The 26,047-nt window shown below is 39.2% G+C and overlaps 1 protein-coding gene across 11 annotated transcripts in view; it reads right to left on the reverse strand.

Annotated features, from left to right (window-relative positions):
* HS3ST5 (heparan sulfate-glucosamine 3-sulfotransferase 5) overlaps positions 1–26,047 on the reverse strand; it is a 255,464-nt gene that overhangs the window by 46,888 nt on the left and 182,529 nt on the right. For 2 of the 11 annotated variants that reach the window (XM_074948279.1, XM_074948275.1), the window contains one exon: positions 4,009–4,090. The exons of the other annotated variants lie outside the window; for them this stretch is intronic. The gene's annotated coding sequence lies outside the window, so the exon portion shown is untranslated. The remainder of the gene's footprint in view (positions 1–4,008; positions 4,091–26,047) is intronic. 11 annotated transcript variants of the gene reach the window in all.

Below are 26,047 nucleotides of genomic sequence, written 5' to 3' on the forward strand. Positions count from 1 at the left end.
GGGGCTGGATATCACAGGGGAATGCTTCAAAGGGACATGGGAATTGGGGTGCACCTATTGTTAACCTGCTAGGTGAAGAAAAGCTGGAATAGCCCAGAGGAGAGTGCTTGCATGGCTGAAAGGTTTATGGCTTTAGGGAAATAAACACCCAGCCACCATGAGCAAGGCTACCTCTTGCTAGTGGCAGTGGGTAAGAAGGTGACTCACTGTTGTAGGTGCGCTAATATTGTCACACTCTTCTTAGATTGTCTGCTCCTCAGAGCAGACACTATCCTTCTTGAGTGTTTGGAACATGCCTACCACCATGAGCACTACTGAAATAATAACATCAACTGTATTTTACTGAAGCGTATAAGGTCCCATCCACAATATCTGGTACATTCTGAAATAGGTTTGCACATTACTTCTTGAAGACTTTTAGGGTCCAGCAGCTGCTGTCTTGTGTGGAAAAAAAACTTTTAGAACTATTTGCTGAAAGCCATTAACAAAGCTAGGGAAGGAAAACCAAACCAAACCAAACCCTCCCATCCATCGGACCAGCACCACAGCCATGTTACCTTATGTTGTGTCTTGAAATGATCAACTTGAAATCCAGAAACCAAGAAACTGCAGTTTGAATGTAGCCTAAAGGTGAAACTACTAGTTGCAATATAAAATACTGTACTTCCGAAACATAAAACATTCTAAGAAAGTTGCATACTGAACTCTTCCTAAAGTCACCTAAATTTTTTTAAAGCAATTAACCTTTGATTCACCTGTTTCATGGTGTGACAAAGTGGGACTGTTCTTAATGTTTCCTTTGACTACTGGAGGGGTGCCTCAGTTTCCCCTATGCATTTCTTAAGTCTCGGTGGTGGGATAAGGGGGTGTATTTGTTGCAGAGCAAAGGGCCAGTGTACATAAATGGCCAACACTCTGTCTCCTGGCAACTGATGGCCTGGGCCTTCCCCCCTGCAAGGTGAGAGCTAAAGGTGTTGGAGAACAAAGGAATCAGGTGACCTCCTGGCCCGGGAAAGGGACAAAGCCAGAGGAGGAGGGGCTGGAGAGTGAGTCAGTTGGGGGCTGGCTAGGGACATGGACTGAAGTGCAGACGTGGTTGTCTGGCTCACTGCCCCCCAAAATGGACCCGGCCGAGGGGTCCTGTTCTCTGTACCTACAAGCTCTGTTTTAGACTGTGTTCCTGTCATCTAATAAACCTCTGTTTTACTGGCTGGCTAAGAGTCACATCTGACTGTGAAGTTGGGGTGCAGGACTCTCTGGCTTCCCCAGGACCCCGCCTGGGCGGACTCGTTGTGGGAAGCGTATGGAGGGGCAGAGGATGCTGAATGCTCCAAGGTCAGACCCAGGAAGGTGGAAGCCGTGTTAGCTTCTTGCCCTGAAGACAGTCTGTTCACAGAGAGGAGACTTCACCAGAGTCCTGACTGGCTTCGTAGGGAGCAGTTCCAGAGCATTGCCTGGGGACTCCGTGACACATGGACATTATCTTTCACCAAATTTTACAGTCCTAATTGTATTTAGCATTTGTGCAAGTCTCTGTGATTTAGGATGCTAAATGATATATGGGTTCAACAGAGTCCTGAGCTGAAGGACAAGTATTTTACTGCATATGTTATTATACCAATAAAATAAAAACCAGCAGGATCTTATTAAAGGGGAAAAGGCAAAATGCCACATTTATTGTGAATACAGAAAGAATCATAGTAAGCAGTTAGTAAGCATCCATCCACATACATCCTCTATCATTATGTTGGATCATATTAAAGAAGTTCTGTATTAAAATCACAAATGAGTTTGATTCCCCATAGTTTAAATTCCAGGGTATTACTAATTAAGAGGTCTCTTGGTTTTTGGTACTGTTTCTCTCCCTCTATGTGTGAAACTTGCAAGCTGCTCATTGTGTTAGTACATGCTAAGACAGAGTCTGTTCTCAAAGCAGTTCTTTGTAACAACTACTCACACAGAGAGAGACTCAAAGCAATACTCTGTAAAAACAGAAACAGCACCCAGAGACACCCTGCCCTTTTGTTGTATTCATCTCGCTTTGTTAACAGTTGTGATTAAAATAGAGATAGAGGATGTATGTGGATGGATGCATGGTGTGGATAATAACTGAATGATCAGGGAGGTGCCAGCCTAAGAATCCAGTGTCTATCGGCTGAAGAAGGCGTCAAGTGGAAATAACCAGAGGACCCCCGGAGGGCAGCCTGGAATCCACCCAACAGCCTCAAAGATGGGAGAACCAAAGAACAAGATAACATCTGGCAGCATGGAGCCGTCAGGAATGTGCTATCTGCTGATTGATTCCGCAACAGCATGATGAAGCAATTCCCATAGACTGGCATAGGAAGAAATTCCTATAAAAATGGACTCTAGAAAGTGAGAACTTTGGGGTCTGATTCTGCAAACCAACTTCCAGGAGCATCAGATGAGCATCTGACAAGGCCCTGCTCCCTCCTCATGTCCAGGCCACCTGGCCAGTGGCTTGGCATGAGCAACTCTAAGGCTGGTAACTATGATAACAACCTTGCAGAACCTGTGTGTGTGTGTGTGTGTGTGTGTATGAATGAATGTGTGAATAAATATGAGATTGAATGGAATGTTATAGGTATAACTAACTGCTTACTATGATTCTTTCTGTATTCACAATAAATGTGGTATTTTGCCTTTTCCCCTTTAATAAGATCCTGCTGGTTTTTATTTTATTGGTGTAACAATGTGACCTGACCCAAAGGCTATTTCCAGCAGTTTGTCATTTAGTACAGGGAAGGTTAGATAGGTTAGGATGATTTATGATCTTTCATGCTCTGAACCTAACAGCACTGTGGAGCCGATCCTATGCCTTTCATTAACTGTAAGCAGCTATCTTTTGTTAGTAAGCTAAAATGCATGGCATTTTCCTACCTGTTACTGAAGAAAAAGTGAAAGCTTTTAATAAGATAGAACAATAAATCAAACCTTTATTATTCAGTCAGTGTAAGCCTTGATGCAATTTTTATTTGTTGTATTTACACACACCCATACACACCCAGAGAAATGGGGCCAAATCTTGGAAGGAACTTCAGATAGATATATGACAACACACCAGAAAACTACTATGTACCAAACAATTACCATGATGTGACTGGGAAAAAGACAGCAGAAACCAACATTTGGAAGTGAGATTGAGGCATATGGGGAAAAAAATGTATGAGGGTGGACATAATTTGATGAAAAGAGGCTAAGATCCACATGCAAAGCATGAGCAGATCCTCATTATCACACTACGCTAAATGCATTGCTCACAGAACAAAAGCAAACTATTTCAAATATGAGATGAAATAACTTATTTACATAGGTACATGGGTGCACTTATCTGCTTTGTGGGACAGGTAAGTGTATTTCTGAGCAATATCTCCTACATCCTTGTACACAGGTAGATATTTGGACTAGAGCAGGAGAAAAAAAATAATTCAATTTTTTTGATGAAAACTGGCCTTTTTTCTAAATGAAAAGTTTTATGGAAAATTTTTGTTTCATTTGAAATTTACTGCTTTTTTGATGAAAACCAATACCCTTTCATTTATTTGTTTATGTGTTTACTTATTTATTGAGATTTTCATCAGAAAACTGAAAAAAATCCATGAACATTTTTGAAAAAAACCCCACCATTTCTTTTTCATTTTTTAAAATGGAAAATATATATATATATATATATATATATATATATATATATATATATATATATATATATATATATATTTACCAGCTCTTGTCTAAATAAAAGCAGAGGGAAGTATAAATAAACATGACTATACCCAATCTATATGAAAAACAATCATGAACATTTTTATCAGTAACCTTGCCCTGCTTTTTATTGAAAACGTGTTTAGATGAAAAATTTTCCAAAAAGGTGTAAACATAATGTTAGGAACATAATTCAGCTTTAACGCTAGTGTAAGTTAGGAGCAACTCGGTTTAAATCAGTGAAGCTACCTTTGTTTAAAACCAATGTGAGAGGCGAATCAGTACCTCGGTGTGTATTCTGGAGCCATCGTTTGGGGGAATGCGTGGGTTTTTCCAGGGGACAGCTTTTTAGAGGAGATGCTGGTATCTACAGGCAAGCAGAACAAGTATGTATAAGTTTGAAAGCCACTGGAAAAGAATTATCCACTTGATGCCAACATGTTTTATCAAGGTCATTTTAGATCCCCAGTGACATTGCTGGGGAAAGATTGAAATTTTCCAATCAAAAAAGCCCAAGGCAGAAAACTTCTTAAAAAAAAAAGAAAAGAAAGCAGCTCTGGAAATTGATACACGCTACTAAGGTCAGTGTGGAATCTCCAGGCCTAATGAAATAAAACTTACTACCAAATCACACAGGGTTAAATTTGTACCATGCAATCTACTCTGCTATCCCTTTGCTCCACAGGGGAAGTAAGCTCCACCAGCCCTGTCCTTGGCCCACCATACTTCTCCCTTCAACCCCCTCGCCTAAGCTGTGCTGCCAGTGTCTTTGGGGGAATGAAGCCAAGGCTCCACCCACTTCCTGCCCCTATCCACCCACTCCTTGCTCACCAATGCAGGAGTGGGAGTAATGGTCCTTTGGGAGCTGTTCTCCCCAGCCATCCTGGAAATGTGACTCACACTGAGGTTTCCCAGAAATCAGTGAGAAGGACACCTTTTGCCCCCTTACACCTCTGCATGAGTGTATACGCCTGCTCACAAATGAGTTCATTATCTCCAGTGATCTTCCTACTAACCACTGATACTAAAAGTATACTGTGCTTCATTCTGACTTCTATATTGTAACACAGGTCCTTTGCAAAAGCCTTCTAGTGCTTGACTCTATTGTGTCCAGGGCATGATCTAATTCTTTCCTGTGGAGGCCACTATGGTATTGGAACAGTGCTTTGCCCTTGAAGTGGAAGGTCACTTTTATGGACATTGTACTTCCTATTAGCTGAGGAATTTAAAAAAATCACAATGAATATTTGACTGTATGTTCCCTTTTTGCATTGAGAGAAAGGATAGCATTGAGAGGTAAAGGCACTGACGTGTGACTCAGATACTCTGTGTTGAATTCCTGGCTCTGTCACAGTCTTTCTGTGTTAGCTTGGGTAAATTATTCCCTATCTGTAAAATGGGGATGGTGATACTTCTCTTGTCTATTTAGACTCTGACCGTGCAAAGGCTTTTTGCATGTGAGTAGTTCCATTGAAGTCAAAAGTTAATTACATGCGTAAGTTTTTGCAGGATATAGCAGGACCTTAGACTGTAAATTATTGAGGGCAAGAACTACCTTTTACTATGATTTTGTACAGCATCTTGCATGTTGGGGTCTTGACGATGTTTGGGGCCTTTATGTGCTGCTTAATACAAATAAATAGTAATAATGGTATTTCTATGCCCCACTATATCAGCGGTGAACTCAGGGCTTTACTTATTATAATCAGAACAAAAACCAATCCCCTGAATTGAAAAACCTCCTTATCATCATTTAGAAGATGCTTGATGAAGGGAAAATGTACTGGAGCTCACAGGAACAGAGAATCTAAAATCAAAATTACATGTGTTACATTTTATGGAAAAAAAAAAAGTGGTATCTGAAGCTTTAAAGTCACCTTGCCGTACACTGATATTGTATAAGGACTGCTTTCGAATTAAAATTGTGACTGACAGACCTTTCTTAGACTTCAAAGACAAGACAAGAGTTCACACCTCTGACATATTTTTGAAGTCTACAGAAATTAAAGTCTGCTTTTGTTTATTGCAACAGATCCCTACAGGTTTTTCCCCCACCAGCCCATAATCCTCTGACTTTCCCATATCAATTTCTTCAGTTTTTACTATTTGTGTAATATTTTTAACAAATCCATAAGACTGTGGCGCTGAGAAAATTCCTGCAAACAGCATGGCATCCTGAAATATGTGAAATTAGAATGGCCTTAGGAAATAACAAATCCATAAAACTTTAAATACTGTGTGCAACTTTCTGTTTCAAATTGCCTTTTACAGCTGAGTGGTAAGTCAGTCTATTTGGTCTGAAAAACTCCTTCACATTTTTCAAACTTTCAGTTGACTGAGCTTTCGCAAACTTAGAATATTTTGATATTTTTTTTCTACTAAAAAGAAAGTAATCTAGTATTTGTCAGAGGAATAAACTCTGCATTATAACTTACATTTGCGACTAAAATGCAAAGAGAGGGGCTAGAAAATAAGCGATATCCTGAACCTATCGGAATAAGGGACATAGTACAGTCTTATGATGTATTTGTATTGTAGGAGAGAAAGAACTGGCTCCACTTGTGCACACGCAAAATTGCACTTTCACAGACATATGGGAACGTGATTCAGGCTGACAAAGAGTGAAACGCTTTGCTGTGCCCGCAGCTAAGGTGGCTGTATGCCATCTTTGTGCCCTTCTGATTCTGGGCTGTTTCCCCTGGGAGATGCCTCAGGATAAGTTAGACATCCCTGGGGGCCTGTCCCTATCGGCTGCCACACTGACTGGAATCTCCTCAGTGTTATATGCTTTGGTCCCTCTTGCCCCCAGCCCCACTCTTGGCATACCCCCTACACCAGGTCTTGCAAAGGTGTCTGTGAGAGGCACACTTACAGCTGTCTTCCACCATGTCCACATCCAGGGACTCCTTCCCCTGGCTGGATAAGGGGAGTTTTATCCCTTCAGCTCCTATTGAAGTCAGTGGGACAAGAGATCACTCAGCATCTTTCAGGAGCCCATGATCTCTCTGAAAGAAATCCTGACACCATGGAAATCAACAGGAGTTTTGCCTTTGACTTCAATGCAGCCAGGATTTCATCCTTGGTTTCCTCCCTGCAACATTGTGTGTGTGTGTTGGAGAGCAGGGTGAGAAGGGGATGCAGAAGCCAGTGGGTAGGATAAGTGGAGGGGGAGGAGGAGGAGGAGCTGTGAGGGAGGGGTGAATGGATGCACAGGAGGAGGAAGGCAAGAACTGGGATGGGGGTTGTACGGATAGGAGCAGAGGGGGAGAGAAACAGACTAGGGGCATGGGCAGGAGAGTCTATAATCTCAAGAGAGCACTCCCTTACAGAATTTATTAGTCTCAGTCTCTACATTCCTTTGCTGTCAGCAAATAGCTGTGAAATCAGCTGGCAAAATATGTGTCATCTCTTCTCTAGTGAATGGTCAACGTGCAGGATAACAGCCTCCTGCTGCCACCAATTACTGCATTAATACAAGTGGTAGACATAATGGTCTGAACGAGGCTGATGGCCCAAGTTGGGGGTTGATATAGTTCCAGGTGAACAAAATTTAATTTTTCAGAGTTTTTTTAAAATTAGGAAACTGCATTAATATAACTGTTGAAAGAACATTAAGGTTGCAAAGGACTCTACAGCTGGGACTCAAGCACTTCAAAGTTAGAATACGCCAGAATTACGGTTGACCATACAATCTTAATTTGACCTCCTTGTGCGTATGCATTATGATAAAGTCTTTAATTACATGATCACATGCTATTTTTTCCACAGGATCCCTTCCTCATTCAGTGCACAGGGTAGATGGTGCTCACAGAATGAATCAGTGTTGTGCACACAGCTGGATGGGAAATGTTTTTCTTATCCTGCCAGAATGTTCAAGATTAAAAAACAAAAAAACCAAACCAAACCAAAACAACACACCATTGCAAACTGGGATGAAAAGTTGAAATCTTGAAAATGTTCACGAACAGATAATCTGAAAATTTTGGGGGTTCAGTTCAATCAAAATCTTTTATTTTAATACTTTCAAAGCGTTGCATTTTGATTTCAACATTTTAAAAAAAACCATGTTAGTATAATTAACAATTTTGAAACAAAAAGTCACGTTGAACCAAAACACAAAACTTTTGGTTTTGAAAATGAAAAAATGGAATGTTTTGAGAATTTCAAACCTGATTTATTTATTTTGAATAAGGAGATAATCAAAACCAACCCTTTCCCATGAACAGTTTTGGTTTAGATGAATTGGTATTTTTTGATGTAAAAACTTTGATGTAGAAACTTCTTGACTAGCTCTAGTTGTGTAGTTACTGGGGCTATTGTCTTTAGTTCTTCTGCCTCATTTGTTGCAAAAGTTGGAAAGTGTGCAGTGAATGTGGCAGAGGACTGTAGGAAGAGAAGCAGTGGTCTGGTTAAGAAGCTGAATGCCACTCTGGAGAATTGGATTAATTCACAGGCAACCTCAGTTCTGGCACTTCCTAACTTGAGTTTGCAACCTTAACATTCTTTTAATATAGTTTTAATTCATGCAATATTATTTACATCTGCCATTGAAAAGTGCTTTGTAAGCCGAGACTGTCTTAGTTGTTAGTTTCTCAGACTCTAAACTTGCATGGAAGTGTCAGTTCAACATGGGAGAAGAGCAAAAAAAAAAAATCTTTCTACACGTTTCTCCCATCTATAGTACTACCACTCTGGTCCTGCACCTAATATGAATCCTGGACAAGTACAGATTTTGCCTCTAATTAATATTAGAGTTGGTCTAAAACAGGATTTACATTTTCACAAAAGACTGTTCCCTAATTTTTTTATTCAAAATTTTGATGAAAAAATCAAAAATTTAAATTTCAAAATGTTTGTAAACTTTTTTGTTGAAAATTGTGTTGAAAAATTTAACACTTTCCTTCATCAACATTTGAAAATTTTCCAAAAAATTGCTGAAGTTGTGAATTTCAAAAATGTTTGACCAGCTAGTTAATGTTTGTAGGGTTACCTGAAGACATTAAGTTCATACATTAACAGAGATCTTTCTTTTGCCCTTCTTCGGGGCTTGCCTACACAGGTTTTGTACTACTATAACTATATTGGATTCTAACTGATAGAGTTATAGCAGTACAAAAAAAAGGTATGTACACTAACCCTAAGATTTCTTGTTTTATGTCCATTACATTTTTCTGATATAGCATTACAATTGATAAAAAAAATGGGAAAATGTAGACATTTTCAGCAAAAATGTCCTGCTTTTAATGTTAATTTTTAAATAATTTCTGACCAGCTCTAGTGAACATCTATCTTGTCTTCCATGTACAGTATATTGAAATTACCTCATCACAAATCTAACTAAAGCATGGATGGGGCATACCTGAATCTAGTCTTGCTTTCCAACACATGTTCACTGTTTGTGCCAAACACAAGTCTTTTGTTAATCTGATTGCATCTTATTGTACCAGATCAATTTAAAAAATGTTGTCTATCTTAACAGGTCAGACAATTATAGAGTACAGCTTTAGATTCAGGTGCAATTTGGAATTTATGGACTGGTATGAGCATTTGCGAATTCAAAAATATTTTTTGTTAATCTACAGGGTTTGTATAACTTGTATCAAGTAGTCCCTTAAACACATTCGCCACAGATATTTGTGAAATGCAGAAGGCTTTAATTCAGATAAGACAACAAGAAGCAAACGGAAATTTTTTTAAATTTACAAAATTGTATCTCAAAAGAAATGAAGCCTTCTTTGAGTTAAAAAAGAAGCTTCCCAGAGAGCATTCACATTTACTTTAAAACTGTTCAATTTGCTAAATTTTCACTTTGAGAACTAATGTTCATGAATAAACTACTCTACCCTTTTCAGACAAATATTAAGGCTTATCAAAAGAGAAATTGTTAGCCACAGCAGCTGCTTAAACAGAGCTGCCTGTGAATGTTTTAAAAATTGAATGCTGTGTGCTTTGGCAAGACAATTTTGGTAACAGTGAATTTGAAATCTGTCCTCAGTTATAAATAGGAAAAAAGTCTACACTGAATCTAGAATCTAGAGTTCTGTGAACCCAAAAACTGAAAATTTACTGTGGTGTTGTGGCTGCCATCACTATGGTGCAATACGAGGCTGGGAAACGAATGCATGCAGGCACGGTCTTTTATCAGATCGATACCACAGGTGACACACAGCTACAAAAGGGGGAGAAAAATACCCCAACAAGATGCAATCATCTTATTGTTTTGAATTCTATTTGAAACAATGCAAATTGTTTCCTCTGTCACGGAAAAAACACACTGGGTGAAATTCATTGCTGGGGTAAATCTCATGGAGACCTTCTGCTTTATTATTAACTATATTGTGAGAGTGCCTAAACACCCCACTCCGGAATGCAGCCTCCATTATGCTAGGCAATGTACACACACATCATTAATACACAGTTCCTGCCCCAAAGAGCTTACTTTTGCTCTTTATTGTTTTTGTTGGTCTTTTAACTTGAGTCTTTCAGCTTAAAGGTATATGGTTGCTTTTTTACGTGTGGGGAATGTAAGAACATATTTTTCAGGCTATAGAACAATGTGAACCTAGGTTGTATGCACTAGGAACACAGAGACATACTGGGTTGCCAACCCTCCAGGATTGCCCTGGAGTCTCCAGGAATTAATCTTCCATTGAAGATTGTGTCATGTGATGAAACCTCCAGGAACACATCCAACCAAAATTGGCAACCCAGGAACTGCAATAATGGCTCAGACCAGTGGTCTATCCAGTCCGTATTTTGTCTGGGTTGCAGTGAAGGTGCAAGAAATGCTGAATTAATCAATTATTAGATACCATGCCCCCAGGAAAGTTTCTTCCTAACCAACAAGAATTAGTTATTGGTTTACACCCTTAAGCATGAGTCAATTCTTTTGGAATCATGCCCAATATTTGGCAACTCGATAAAATATTCTTGCTTTTTCATTGACAGATTTTAAGCTTTATAAATTTTTGAATTTGTGCAACTATATGACTCATATAGATATAAAGAGATTATTTCATTTTACTTCAAAACACACACACATGCACAACCTTGCAATATTTGCCAAGAAAACCTGAGCCATTTTCAGTGTTGTCTATTAGCTTTGCTTGTGTTTCATCGTTTGTATGTGAGACAAGGAATAAGAACCTTCAAAAGAAGTCTCTGTGAAGTGAGTTGAATACATAATTATATACAAAGAAGCGGAACATTGCATTTAATATTATTTTAAAGTTACTAATATGAAAATGTTTTCTCAGTATGAAAGTTTCTTGATTAACGCTCTAAAACACGAAAATCATGGGAGCCACACCGGTTATACATTTGAAATATTTTTTTTAAACACCTGCTGACACTACCAACAAGAAGTTGAAATCACCATTAGGCATGACACACGATGCAAACCTATGCCTTGTCAAAAGAGGGAAAGCATAGGAATAGCTCATAGGAAATGTCACTGCAGACTTGGGGCTTCTTGAGCATTTTAAAGTGTGCACATTTTTCAAATGAGAGACTCCCGAACGCTCCACCTGCACTGTGCTTGCCATCTGTTCATCTTTGTGGCACAGAGAGATCTGGATTTCAGATGTACTGTTGTAGCCCAAAGAGGACAATGAAAGATTAAAATCACAACTAAACCGTGACTTTCTCATTATCACTGCTGCTTCTAATGATTTTTATTTTAACCCAGGCATATAATGGTGTGAGACGTTATTTTAAAGATATGAAAATATTAATTTTATATATAAAATAGCATAAATAAAGTCAAACTTAATTCAAATATTTTCTGGTTTTATTTTCCGTTAGACAATTACTTCAAAGCATTGCTCGACACACCAGCAGATACATGAAATGTATTATATTATTTATTATTACTAATTATGATTATTTCTACAATGTCATCATTGTGCATGGAATTTTACACTAGAGTTCACTCTCTAAGGGGTCAGTCCTGCCATGTGCTGCCCCCATGAGGTCAGAAACATCAATGGGAATTCAGCATACTCATCACTTTGAAGTATCACACCCTATATTAGGTTAATAACAGATGACACAGTCATGTTGCAGGGAAAGGACTGGATATGGAATATAGTTATAGTTCATGAGATATGCTTTTGTTACACATTTTTGTTTTTTCTTAATGATTTGTGTCACAGTTCAGGGCAACTGCATCGGTATTCCCCCTCTGTAGTCCAGCAAGGGTACCCACTCGAGGCTCCTGGCTCCTCAGCTATGTCTCTCTCCCCTTCCTGACCATGTTTTTTTGAGGCTGAATAATTCCCTGCATATAGTATGAAGTTCCCCAGCAAGCCAGACTGCCTAACAGCCAGCTCCTGCACTTTGCTTATTCTTGAAAGTCTATGAACAATGAAGCCAACAGTTACAAGTTACCACACAGATCTTTCAAAGTAAGCACATTTGTTCTTAAAGTGAAAACATTTCACAGAAAACATTAAAAGCAATACAAGAACCTACACACATACTAAAAACCAGCGATTAGCCCCTCCCTCCAACCCACTTTCAGCAGGGGCTCTGGCAGGAGTCAGTCCTTCAAACCCTTCCCTAAGGTTCTGTCCATTTGCTGGCTCAGAAAGAAGACCCCCAGTCAGTTTAAACTCAGACTGTTTATCCAAACGTCCTTTCTTTGTCTGTTGATCCCCAGAGAATCCAGCTTGAATATACGAGAGCCTCTCCAAGTGGTGGTACCGCTCTGTAAGTGTTACAACCTGAATAAATTTACCTAATCACCCCTCCCTCCACTGTTCTTAGTTCCTGGAGGGCTGTGGTCACCCTCCCACATGCAATTATATACAGTCCCTGGCCACAATGAAACTTAATTCAGTAAGATCTCCCAAAGATATTGCAGGAAATTGCCGTATCTGTCAAAATTTGCACTGGTCATTTTTAAATTATCATGAATATAGTATATTAAAGGAGAAATGTCTGACAGGAAAGATGAGGTTGCAGGTGCAAAAGATGTAGTTTTGGAGGGTTAACTGAGTTTACAGACTCCTGAAAGCATTCCAGGAATATGGAGAGCAGAAGAGAAGGCTTAAAATTGCTTATGGGAGGAGACCAAAGGATTGTCAAGATGTGTCAAGTTGGCAGTGTTGGTAGGGTAAGTGGGGAAGTATTAGGAGATGAGATGCAGGCATAGACAGCGCTGTAAAGATGGGGTGAAATCAGAGTACAATTGAAGACAATGGTAGATTTGCTGTGGATTTCAATGGAGATAGGATTTTATCCAGAGCCCTGAAAATGCGTCGTTTGAATCTGATATTGGAAACCAATGCAAGGACTCAAAGAGACGGTGACATGAGCAGAATATGACAAAGTAGCCAGTTACTGTAGCAATGGGTGAAACAAACTGCCTACATGAAATAGCGGGACAGTAGCAGAGGGCAAGGAACATGATTTTGGCTCGTGGTTTATTAGATGGACTTTAAGTAAAATCAGAATAAATAATTTTGTGTGATCTATGTTAATATGTTTCAGTGATGTACAAAGCAAAGTATTTCACTATTCTGGACTGTACCAATGGACTTGGATGGCTAATTCTCATTGACTGTGTAGAGACAGATAAGCTAGTATTACAGTATTGTTTGACTCTAATAACCAAATGTGTAGGATTCCAAACTTTTAGATGCAGATCTAAACTGAACCAAATCTCATCACCTTTTGAGATCAGTCCACCATGAGATTGCTCAGTTCCTGCAGGGAGGTTCTCTTGTTCTGCAGGAAGCTGGCACGGCATATTTCTTACATTACAGACAAGAGCATTTAAGCATATTTTATTTATTTACTTGACTACTTGAAAGAAAAAAAATACATTAATCACAGCAATGGGGAAGAAGCATCCTAAGGTTCTCAGTGCTTTTGATTAAAGTCTGCTAGATTGAATTGTAACTTGAAGAGTTTTGTTGTTGTAATGGCTTCCTGAAGGGATCCACCTGAGTGGTCTATGTGCTTTTTCAATAACTAATGTATTATTCCCTATGTTAGCTCCCTTGCTGTTATCTTTCATATGTGTTTTTTTTTTTTTTTTGATTTTTTTTTTTTTTGTTTTTTAAAAACAACTTGATCATTTGGAATTTTTATCCAAAAGTTTAAAAACACTTTGGGAGCCCTGACACAGGCTTTACCCTTTCACCCCATAATCCCCAACAAAGCCAGCTCTTTAATTCCTCTTGTGACATTGTCTGATTAAAATATAATCATGTAAATCATTATTGCTACCACTGCTATATAATTGCAGCAAATCTTATGCAAAATATAACTCATGGCCAGAGAGGGAAACTTGCAGGCTAACTAACCCAAAGTGACCTTTAAAGACACGTTAAAAAGGTATGTGAATGGCAATTAGGGCCATTCATGCTAAGTAGGCTAGAACTTTGAAATGCAAACCTATATTGTTAGAAGTTAGAAGTGATACTGGGTTCTAGCCCAGGAAAGCTTATGCCCAGATAAATTTGTTAGTCTCTAAGGTGCCACAAGGACCCCTCGTTATTTTTACTAATTGTGTGCATCTTTGATGCCAGCATATAAACAGACAATTCCTGTCTGTCACTATACCTATTAATTCAGAGATCAAAAGGGAATATTAACATTTAGATTAATCTTGGATAAAATAATGTCATTGCCTATATGTCTCTTTGAAGTTTGTAATAGAATGCCTAATGGATAAATTGCCCTATGTTAATTTGTGTAACTAATTACTGGTTGTGTTTAGTAAGCAAAAGGTTACATCAAAAGCCTATTATTTACCCAGGAGCGTATGGTCAAGTGGATGCTAGAACACTGTATAAAAGACCTTTGGGTCCTGATTCTGTCATCTCAGATCTGCTTAAGGTTTCATGCAGAGGAAGCCTAAGCCACAAGGGCTGATATCCCAGTTCTAACTGGATCACTCTGAAATATAAACATTGGACTATAACCTATGGACTATTTCTGAAAAAGCTCTTTTCAACTACAAAGCTCACCATCTCTGCTATGAATCTGAACCTCAATCGACTGAACTCATGTCTGTATGTCTATTGATCTTTTAACCATACTCTCTCTCTCTCTCTTTTGTTTTTTTAAAAATAAATATTAGTTTAGTTAATAAGAATTGGCTGTAGCGTGTATTTGGGTAAGATCTGGAATATTCAATAACCTGGGAGGTGATGTGTCCGATCCTTTGGGATTGGTAGAACCTTTTCTTTTATATGATGAAATAAGATTTTCAGAAATCTTCATTGTATTTGATTTGGGTACCTGGATGGAGGCCTTAGGCTGGATCACTTTAAGGGAACTGTGTTGTTTGCACTTCTGAGTAACCAGTAAGGTAATAAAGAAGCTGTTTTGTGCTGGTTTTGTAAATCTATGTATTGGAATATCCACCAGCCTTTTGGGGATTGTCTGCCCCATTCTTTGCCGTTCACCCTAATTGTGTGACCACAGATGGCCCTTCCTGGGACCCCGGTCACACCTCTCTTATCTTGTTAGAGAGCGAGAAGGGAATCTAGTTTGCTTCACACACAAAAACAGCAGGACCTACTCCCCCAATAGTGCGTCCACCTCTCCCACTACTTTCAAATTTCCTAATACTCTGAGGTAGGAGAACTCACAACTATGGATATGTGGAGTACAGACACTGCATGCCCAGCTAGCATGAGTATAAGTAGCAGCATAGACAGTGAGGCACAGCTTAGGGGGGTAGAGTGCCCCAAATGCTTAAGCCCCTAGGTTAAATACTCTACATGTTTCTCTACAAGGCCAAGCCCTGCCACACCTACACTGCTATTTTTACTAGTGCTGTGTCCTGCTGTCTTCCTGCTGCTAGAGCCTTTCACTGCCATGTGTAGCTACACACCACAGTGACAAGTGGGATGCAGCCTGCAGGGCTTGTCTACATTACCAGCTGGATCAATGGGCAGCGATCAATCCAGCAAGGGTCGATTTATCGCGTCTAGTGTAGACTCGATAAATCGACTGCCAAGCACTCTCCCATCGACTCCGGTACTTCAGCGGGGCGAGAGGCACAGGCGGAGTCGATGGGGGAGCATCAGCCATCGACTTACCACAGTGAAGACACCGTGGTGAGTAGATCTAAGTACATTGACTTCAGCTACGTTATTCACTTAGATCTATCCCCCACCAAGTGTAGACCAAGCCTCAGGCTGCCAGAGCTTGTCTTCCTGGGGAATTTTCACCAGTCACACTGATCGTTATACAGGTATAGCCTCCCCCCCTCCCCCAAGCTGGATACTCTTATTCCATTATAAAAGAGGCTTTTTTCTATTTAGCTTAAGCCCCTTTCCAAGTGGCATAAGCTAAACTGAAAAAGTCTCTCTTAGACCGAAAGAAAATTGTCCACCCAGAGTGTTACATCTGTATAACTATATCAGTTTGAATTCACACCTTAAATTATACCAGTGGTTCCCAAACTTTAACAACCTGTGAACCCCTTTCACTAAAATGTCAAGTCTCACGGACCCCCTCCTAAAAATGAATATTTCCAGGGATTTTCTCCTTTAACTGAGTATAAATTATAAAAGCAGTGATCTTGGAAATATAAAATTTGTTTTTGACATGCTTATTATTCACTATTTATTATTAATTATTATGTATCGTTACAGTATTGTTATTACACTATGAAAAGGGTAACACTCTTCCAAGATCTCACTTTCGTAGCTTGTATCACTTTGAATAAGCCTGTTATAAGACAAGGCTCCTATGTTTCATCAAGGAGTATCAGATGTGAAACAGCATGAAGATATTTAAGAAGCCAACTCAAAGAGTTCTTCCTACACAAGCATTCAGATCTTGAGCAGTCCAGGCAAACAATGGACGTTACAACAAAGTTTAAACTTGTTCTTCATAATAATTTTAAAAACAATACTAGCTGCCTATTTAATTTTAAAAACAGCAGAAAAAAATCCACCTCCCTTTCCATTTTTTATAAGGAGTCTTGTAGTTGAAATTTCCTCAGTGTGACAGATGTGATTGCTTTGATCTGCTTAGCTCTTGGAAGTCCAGGGGCTCCAGGCTGCTGGCCCCATGCTGTCCAGGGTCCCTAGGGACATCTTTGTCCACCATTAGGGAAATTTTTTTCCCCGAGAAACCCTTGTAACATTTCCCGAACCCCCAGGGGTTCACGAACCCCAGTTTGGGAACCACTGAATTATACCGAAATATGTGATCTTTAGTAAAGGAATCCGCCTCACTTATTTAAAATGTATGAGTGTTTATCGGAACCCAATGAGGGCTAGATCCCCTAAAGCCCAGTGCCTGGAGTGCCTACAGCACCTGGCTCCGAGCTCATGGTCTGAGAACATCCTACCAGATATCTAGAGGGGCCTGGCATACCATAACAATCACAGCCACACCGTGATGGGGTGTTAGTTACAGTATAGGAAAGCCATCAAGTACTTTTCAGATGTTAAAGCCCCTGTGATATGAATGTCCAATTGAGAGAAGTTTGTGTCCTGTTTCACTGGAGAGGGCGGAGTTAGCCATCTGGCTTCCCCTGGAAGAAGCAAGATTGCAGTGTACAGAGCACAATGCTCCTGAAGACCCAAAATTTGGGTGTGAAGAAATAGGCACTGGCCCAACCTCTAAATACAAGAGTGAGGAAAAACTCCCTGCTGGAGGCAGATGCATTCACACACCTCCCCCTCCACAGAAGTAAAAAAAGGTGGCTGGGGTTCATAATTGAACTTCTTCCAACCTTCCAAATGTTTTGTTAATCAGTGCAAGGGTGAAGTCAAAGTTCAGGCCTAGTTCCTTTTTAATGAACATGTCCTCCCCTCCCGAGTGAGCAATACATCTTTTTGTTGATTTTTAGTGCTCCTCACAAACATAGATTCCACATATTGCTCCTGTATAACACAGGCCATAGAACTTCTCCAAAACAATTACCAGAGCAGATCTTCTAGGAAATCATCCAAACTTGATTTAAAAATCCACCATGACCCTTGGTAAATTGTTCCAATGGTTAATTACCCTCACTGTTAAAAATGTATGCTGTATTTCCATCCAGCCATTGGAGCCTGTTAGATTGAAGAGCCCATTTTTAAATATTTGTTCCCACTTATAGACTGTAATCAAGGCACTGCTCAACCTTCTCTTTATTAAGACAATTTGGTCAAGTAATATATGCAAATACAGAAGTCTCAGCGCTCACCAGGGTCCAAGCACCCACCAGGACAACAAAGGGCAAGTCATCAATGAGACAGTGATGGCTCCCTGATTCTGCAATGACCCTGACATCTATTTGAGTGGCCAAGAGACAGAGCACCCTGTGCAGTGAAGCTCTGTTGCCTCTGTGGTGGAGGTGGGGAAGGACAGGTAGTTCAGAATGCCACCTGTTCCAGGCTTATGCCAATGGGGAGTTGTTCTCTGCCATGGGAATTTTCTGATGGCCCCTTATGGTCAGAATCCAGAGACTTTGAGCTGCCTGCGTGGTACAAAGAGGACAGATTGTACTGGAGATTCTGGTCCAGAATGTACTCATGCAGACTTTAACTATCTGCCTAGGTTGTCATATGGTGCCCATTACTTATATATAACAATCAGGATTGATATACAACAAATGAATCATAAATAAAAACGAATTAAAATAAAAAAAGAGACGACTCACAGAATGAAGTGCAATATACAGTTAAGTCACACAGCCTTTACTATTGTGACCTTGTATGTGTACAGGAAATATTTGAGTTACTTTCAATATGATCCAAAAAAGTGCTGCCAAATCTTAGGTACTCTGGCCGAAATATATGAGTGTTTATATATATACAATGTTCATATATAAAAACTAGTGTACCATCTTTTACACTGATAGAAGAACCAAGGCATTTAGGATATGTAATTCTTATAACTGTAAATTCTGATAGATTTACTGTGAATTACATTTTGGCATTTTTTCTTTCAGGAAATGTTATCTTGATTTGCTAACTGAGAATATATGCCCTGATCCACCTTCCTCCTAAGTCAATGGACTTTAATAGTTGCTGAATTAGGCCCTTGGAGAGAACCGTCCTTTCAATATCTTGTTTTGCCAAGATATCAACTCACCTCTCCAACTAAAACACAGAAGTGCTAGATTGCTTATTATGAATCTAAAACCCAAAAGACAAAATTGCCCCTGCCCACCTGTATATGGAGTGTGACTGCAGTGTAAAACTGGAGTGATTTCATTTGAAAATGCAACCAAAACCTATCGCTTTATGATTCAGTTGGTTCTGACTATACAGTATCTGCCAGGCTGAGGGCTTTTGCTCTCTTAGGTAGTAGTTGCTCTGGTTACATAATCGTTCCCTTGAGCTTGCAAGTTTCAAAGTCAATTTGAGGTCAATCTATATTTTTATGGAATTAAGATGTCAACAGCTATGGCTAAACTATGTGATATGACACCCCCACCTCCACCCTCACCCCTCCGATTATTTGGTTTCTGGGGATGGAGGCTGGAGTGCAAAATTAGATCAATACTATTTGATTTTTTTCCTTTTAGAAATGTTCTGCAAACACTTGAATCACACTCATGTTAACAAATAAACCAGACTAAAAAACTTCACCAAGATAATAAAGAGATTAAGCAATTTGTTCTTGACAAATCCATGCTGACTGTTAGTTATCACCTCATTATCTTCTAGGTGTCGGCAAACTGTTTCCATAATTATTTGCTCCATTATATTTCAGGGTACTGAAGTTAAGCTGGTTTGTAATTCCTTGGGTTATCCTTATTTCCCTTTTTATAGATGGGCATTATATTTGCTATTTTCCAGTTCTCTCATCTTCCATGACTTTTCGAAGATAATCACTACTGGCTCGGATATCTTCTCAGTCAGCTACTTGAGTATTCTAGGATGTATTTCACCAGGCGAAGGTCACTTGAAGACATCTAACTTTTCTAGGTAATTTTTAACCTGTTCTTTCCCTATTATAGCGTCTGATCCTACCTCATTTTCACTGGCATTCACTATGTTAGATGCCCAATCACTACTAACCTTTCTGGTGAAAACCAAAACAAAAAAGTCATTTAGCACTTCTGCAATTTCCACATTTTCTGTTATTGTACTCCCACCCCCATTGAGTAATCAGCCTACCTTGTCCTTGGTCTTCCTCTTTCTTCTAATGTATTTGTAGAATGTTTTCTTGTTGCCCTTTATGTCTTTAGCTAATTTAATCTCAGTTCTTGTGCCTCGGCCTTTCTAATTTTATCCCTACATACTTATGTTATTTGTTTGCAGTCATACTTTGTAATTTGATTGAGTTTCTACTTTTTGTAGGACTCTTTTCTGAGTTTCAGATAATTTAAGATCTCCTGGTTAAGACAGGGTGGTTGCTTGCCATACTTCCTATCTTTCCTACCCTATCTTGCTTTTGTGCCGTTAATAATGTCTCTTTGAAAAACTGCCAACTCTTGTGAACCGTTTTCCCCCTAGACTTGCTTCCCATGGGACCTTACCTACCTGTGCATCTGAGGGCTTGGGGCAGGCTGGCCAGGAGAAATTCTGATTTACTGCCTCTCCCCACTTGGGAAGCTTCTATTTGCGCAGCTCTTCTTGTGAATAGTGAATTCTCCCTCCAGTGTAGCTGCCTGCGGTGGGTCAGGGTTGTGCCAAAATCATATAACTTGTACCTGCTATGGAATTTCACCCACAGAAAATAGTTATAATTCAATAAATACAAATACATTTTAAACAAATCTGTGTACTTTCTAACTATTTGTCAAGGTGTTGATAAGACCCTCTTCATAGAATCATAGAATATCAGGGTTGGAAGGGACCTCAGGAGGTCATCTAGTCCAACCCCCTGCTCAAAGCAGGACCAATCCCCAACTAACTCATCCCAGCCAGGGCTTTGTCAAGCCTGACCTTAAAAACTTCTAAGGAAGGAGATTCCACCACCTCCCTAGGTAATGCATTCCAGTGTTTCACCACCCTCCTAGTGAAAAAGTTTTTCCTAATATCCAACCTAAACCTCCCCCACTGCAACTTGAGACCATTACTCCTTGTTCTCATCTGCTACCACTGAGAACAATCTAGATCCATCCTCTTTGGAACCCCCTTTCAGGTAGTTGAAAGCAGATATCAAATCCCCCCTCATTCTTCTCTTCCGCGGACTAAACAATCCCAGTTCCCTCAGCCTCTCCTCATAAGTCATGTGGTCCAGTCCCCTAATCATTTTTGTTGCCCTCCACTGGACGTTTTCCAATTTTTCCACATCCTTCTTGTAGTGTGGGGCCCAAAAATGGACACAATACTCCAGATGAGGCCTCACCAATGTCGAATAGAGGGGAACGATCACGTCCCTCGATCTGCTGGCAATGCCCCTAGTTATGCAACCAAAATGCCATTGGCCTTCTTGGCAACAACAGCACGCTGTTGACTTATGTCCAGCTTCTCATCCACTGTAACCCCTAGGTCCTTTTCTGCAGAACTGCTGCCGAGCCATTCGGTCCCTAGTCTGTGGTGGTGCATGGGATTCTTCCATCCTAAGTGCAGGACTCTGCACTTGTCCTTGTTGAACCTCATCAGATTTCTTTTAGCCCAATCCCCTAATTTGTCTAGGGCCCTCTGTATTCTATCCCTACCCTCCAGTGTATCTACCTCTCCTCCCAGTTTAGTGTCATCTGCAAACTTGCTGAGGGTGCAATCCACACCATTCTCCAGATCATTAAGGAAGATATTGAACAAAACCGGCCCGAGGACTGACCCTTGGGGCACTTCACCACAGTTATATGAAGCATATTCATAATCTTAGCTTAATCCCTTCTTCCTTATAGACTAATATAATGATAACTGTGAGAAATACTTACATATGAAAACTGCCCATATTTCACAAATGGAATATGCCTCTCTCTCACTCATACTGTGATGCTGTATGATTGAAATATGACCATTTATATCAATGATATTGCCACTGTTAGACAATTGCAACAAATCTCATTCAAAATATAACATGTAAGGTGTCAATGGAAAAGTTATGATTTACTAAGTATGATTATCCTATCGATATGCATGTATCATTTTTGTAACTAAAATTATGAATATTGACTGCATACCTGTATCACTATTGTGTTTGTTCCTGGGGTGACACCCACAAGGTAGTTTACATCCAGTCTAGCCTGCTCATTGTGAATACGCTATTCAAGTTGATGGCCCATCAAAGACACAACTCTCACAATGATCCATAGAAGAAACTCATTCTGCCCAAATAGTTCTTCTTGCAGACGCCTTAGCCTCCAAGTGGCCAATGGCTGCTCCAGTGAGTCAGCAAGCCATGTATGGGCATGTGACATGCTCATATGACCCTGGAGTCCATCTTGTACCAGTAATTTTCTACAAACTGTGCTGTGAGCTTTGTTTGGGACAGTAGAAGTCCAAGTACATGGCAGACGATATAAAAGACCCTTGCTGCCTCTTTCCTGCTCTGATTCTCTGTACTGTGGATTTACAACTAAAAGAACCAGACTGAATTAAGGACCTTCCAATCTTTGGGGAGTTATCAGAGACTTTACAAGCCAGCAGTCTATAACATCAGCACTACAAATCTCATATAAGAACACTGCCATTATTGTATGTATATGATCTATTAACCATTTAAACTCTCTCCTTCTTTTCTTTATTATTAATCTTTAGATTTTAGTTACTAACGGATTGACAGCAGTATGATTATTAGGTAAGGTTAGAGTTATATATTGACCTGGATATGTGGCTGATCTCTTGAGATCAGAAGAACCCTTTGTTTGATGAAATTGGTTTTCAATAAGCACTCATCATAAAGTCTAGTGTCTGGGTGGTGAAACAAGGGCTGGAATGCCTAAGGAGACTGCATTTTTGACTTCTTGTTAGCTAGTGTGGTGAGACAAACATTTATTTTAGTTACTGGCTTGGTATAATTTAATGATCGAATAACCACAGGTTTGTGTAAATCTGCCCTATTTCTCACCAGTTTGTCCTGAATCTGGTATTCTCTGAGGCACAGTGACACACACACACAAAAATGTTTTATACAGAAAATTAATATGACAGAGATGTTGTGTGATACAAACAATCCTAACACTTCTAGTTGAAAAAAAAAACAGAATAAAAATAAAGCTATATAATTGCATAAAACCCCTGTCTTTGCCACTAATGGTGAATTATAACATACCTTCTTAACTCAGGAGAAGGAATCCTTTATCTCACCCTAAGGAGGGGCGGTAGTCTTTATATATCAAACAGAGTTCTTAAATAGAACTCCTGCATGTGTACAAACAGAGTTATTTAATTCAGTATATGTGCAAGACTATAAATCCATACTACTTCATACCGGTAACAGACCTCGCCAGCCATGAAGACAGACTGTAAATCTTGTGCTCTGATGCATCAATATGCAAGTATCTTATTGGCAGCTGGATTAGTGCACAGCATGCATTTTCTTCTTTGTAAGTAATTTTTTTTAATTCAAGGGTAAATGTCAAAACAATGCTGTAAAACCAATTAAGAAGAAAGCAAACAAGATTAGAGGTGCTACTTGAATTATTTATTGTTATTCACTTTTGCCAAGCCTTGAAATAAGTACTTAATAGACCTTATTGTAACTCTCTTAGCAATACAGTCATTAATTTAATGCACTACACAGCAATGTACTAACATGAATATGTACTAATCATGATGTGAATCCTTTTTGTAGAACCCCAATAACCTGGACTTGTTTGCCACTTATGAAAATCTCCAAAAGGAAATTAATGTATTAATTTTACTCAGTAATATTATATATTAAGCAGGGATTGATTTCTGTAGAAGAGAACACCAGGATTTATTGAACAGAGAGATTAATATTGACCCAGTTAAAGCTCAGGTCAATATTTATCTTGAGGGACAATAAACCTTGCTATTCACCAAAACAAAAGCATTGTTAATACATTGTGAATGCTTTTTATCAAAAATATCTGGAAATCTCTCCATTATGAGAATGAATTACAGAAGTGTGACAGTTTTTCCTTTAAAAGTAAAGGTGTATGGTGAAGAAAATATCCGAAGCCCAGAAAAAACAAAATTGCTTCCATAGAACACACTACAGCCAATCAGACTCATTTGCATGTGTGATCAGATTGGTTAACATTATTGCAGGTCTCAGAATTACTGACCTCTCATTTGGTAAATAATAGAAATTTACTGACTTAAACCATGAGTCAGGATTGTTCACAAAACTTTACTGATTAGTCCAAGATCACAAAGTAAGCCTGTTCCAGAGTCAGCAACTGGACTCAGATCTCCTAAATCCTAGTTCTCCGCCTTACCCAGAAAACCATCCTTCCCTTTGTATCACTATTGCATCATACAGGTCTTGTGATTAAGACATGGAACTGGGAGTCAAAGTAGTATATGCCTTGAAAATCAGTATGTTATTACCGTCTCACAAGTGGTGTTCCGAGGGTAAGGTCATGAGGGTCTGTTTCTTCAGCATAATGGAATGAAGGGTTAAATGCAATAATGTTTGTGAGGTACTCAGATACTTTGATGATAGGATGCTGACAGAAAATTTTAAGGATTTTTTGCTTTGAGGAGAGAATATTTTAAAGTGCCTTTATCTCTACTTTCCAGCTTTAGTCACTTAAAAACATGTTTAAAACATTTGGGCTTAATGCCAAATCTTTATTCCTGCCTCTGCTTGTTTGAAAAATAGTGTCAAGCACTCATTAGCACTAACCTGCTATTTTTGAAATAAACACCATTTTTCCCACAGGAAATTGTCTTTTTGAAATGATACCAGATACGAAACCATTTTAAGATAACTGCTCCAGTTAAAAACTACACAGGGCACTGCTGTTCACCTGAGGTTGGAAGCCGTATTATTCTCTAATGCTGCAAAAGAAATCAATGTGAATGGAGGGTAGTTAACCACCTGCAGGATTGAAGTCAGAGTACCAGAAGTGCAGAAGCTATGTTAAAACTAGTTAGAGCAGACCACTATACTACTATGCAGAGCTCACCAAACAGGTAAAACTCACATTTCCCCTTGGTTTCTTGGCAAGCCTCTTTCTGTTAGCAGGAGATACTCCAATATCCTGCAATAGACAGCATGAGGGTAGACGACTGCTGTGCCCAAAGGGAGCATCACTGACTTCAATGCGGCTTTGCCCGGGCACAGCAATCTCTGGCATGCCCTACTGCAGGACCGGAGTCTTAATCTGATTGCCCTCCCAAAATGAAATGAAACATTCAATGCCTTATGTCTTTTAGTATTGTTGCGCTACACACAAATAGGAGGAATATGCTCATTGTAGGCAAATATTCAGCTCTTTCCATTAAAATGCTAATTACTGTCCTTTTATAGATCAGTTGGAGGAGACTTTGGGAACAAAATTAACATCCAGAGATTATTGCAGAAAAATTTCATAGAAGAAAACATGCCGATTGTTAGAGAACCAACTTTTTTCTTGCTTCGAAATTTAGGTGTGGGGGGGAAGTAAGGTTGACTTTTATTCTCCCTGGAATTGCTGCATATATTAAACTGATATTGAGAAAGCCACAGATATTCTTTGCTTTTAGAAAGCATCATTCACAATTTATAGTATTGTACTTTTAACTAATATATTCTTAGCAAATTGCACAAAAATCTGTCCACGCTATCAGTAACATTTTAAAAGCAGGTTCTCTTGTCCTTACTACACAGAAATAAATAATGTGTGACAACAGCATTAGGGAACATAAACATAAAATTACCGGTTATTAAAAACAGAGCACACTTTTCTCGAGGATATCTATTACTCAGTTGTAAAATAATATGTTTGGCATTCACTCTAATGTTTCAACATTATGGTTCAATCTTCTAAAAAGCTGACATAGAAAATAACTGCATAATAAACCAATTCATCATAATGGGCAAAAGAAACCTCTGGAATAAATTGCAATAACCTTTCAAAAACTAGCAGCTTTTAAAAGTATTAATTTCTACTCCAGATAATTGGAAAAGACACCTGGGCGGCCAGGCAATATTTTTTATGGGATTGCCCTGTCAGGACTCAGATTGTCTTTGGAGCCAGGAACAATTGTTTAGTGCTAAATGACAGTGAATCTTGCAAATGGGTCTTCCTAGATGGGGTTTGCCATAAATTACCAAACTGAACTCCCCTCAAGGTCAGCCATAAATGAGGGTGCTGGTATCAAACGGCCTTCTCGGAGACCTGAAGAAGTCTTCAGACTTCACATAAATGGGCATTGGTTGTGTTGGCTGCCGTAAAATCAACTTAATGGACTGACAACAAAAATTACTATCGAACTTTGAAGATATTCCTGTGTGCCAAATAGCTGAAGAAAGTAATAAGGAATTCTGTTTCAAAGCAGCAGGAATTGTA

The sequence above is a fragment of the Natator depressus genome, chromosome 3 (genome assembly GCF_965152275.1).
Source record: "Natator depressus isolate rNatDep1 chromosome 3, rNatDep2.hap1, whole genome shotgun sequence".
Lineage (NCBI taxonomy): Eukaryota > Metazoa > Chordata > Testudines > Cheloniidae > Natator > Natator depressus.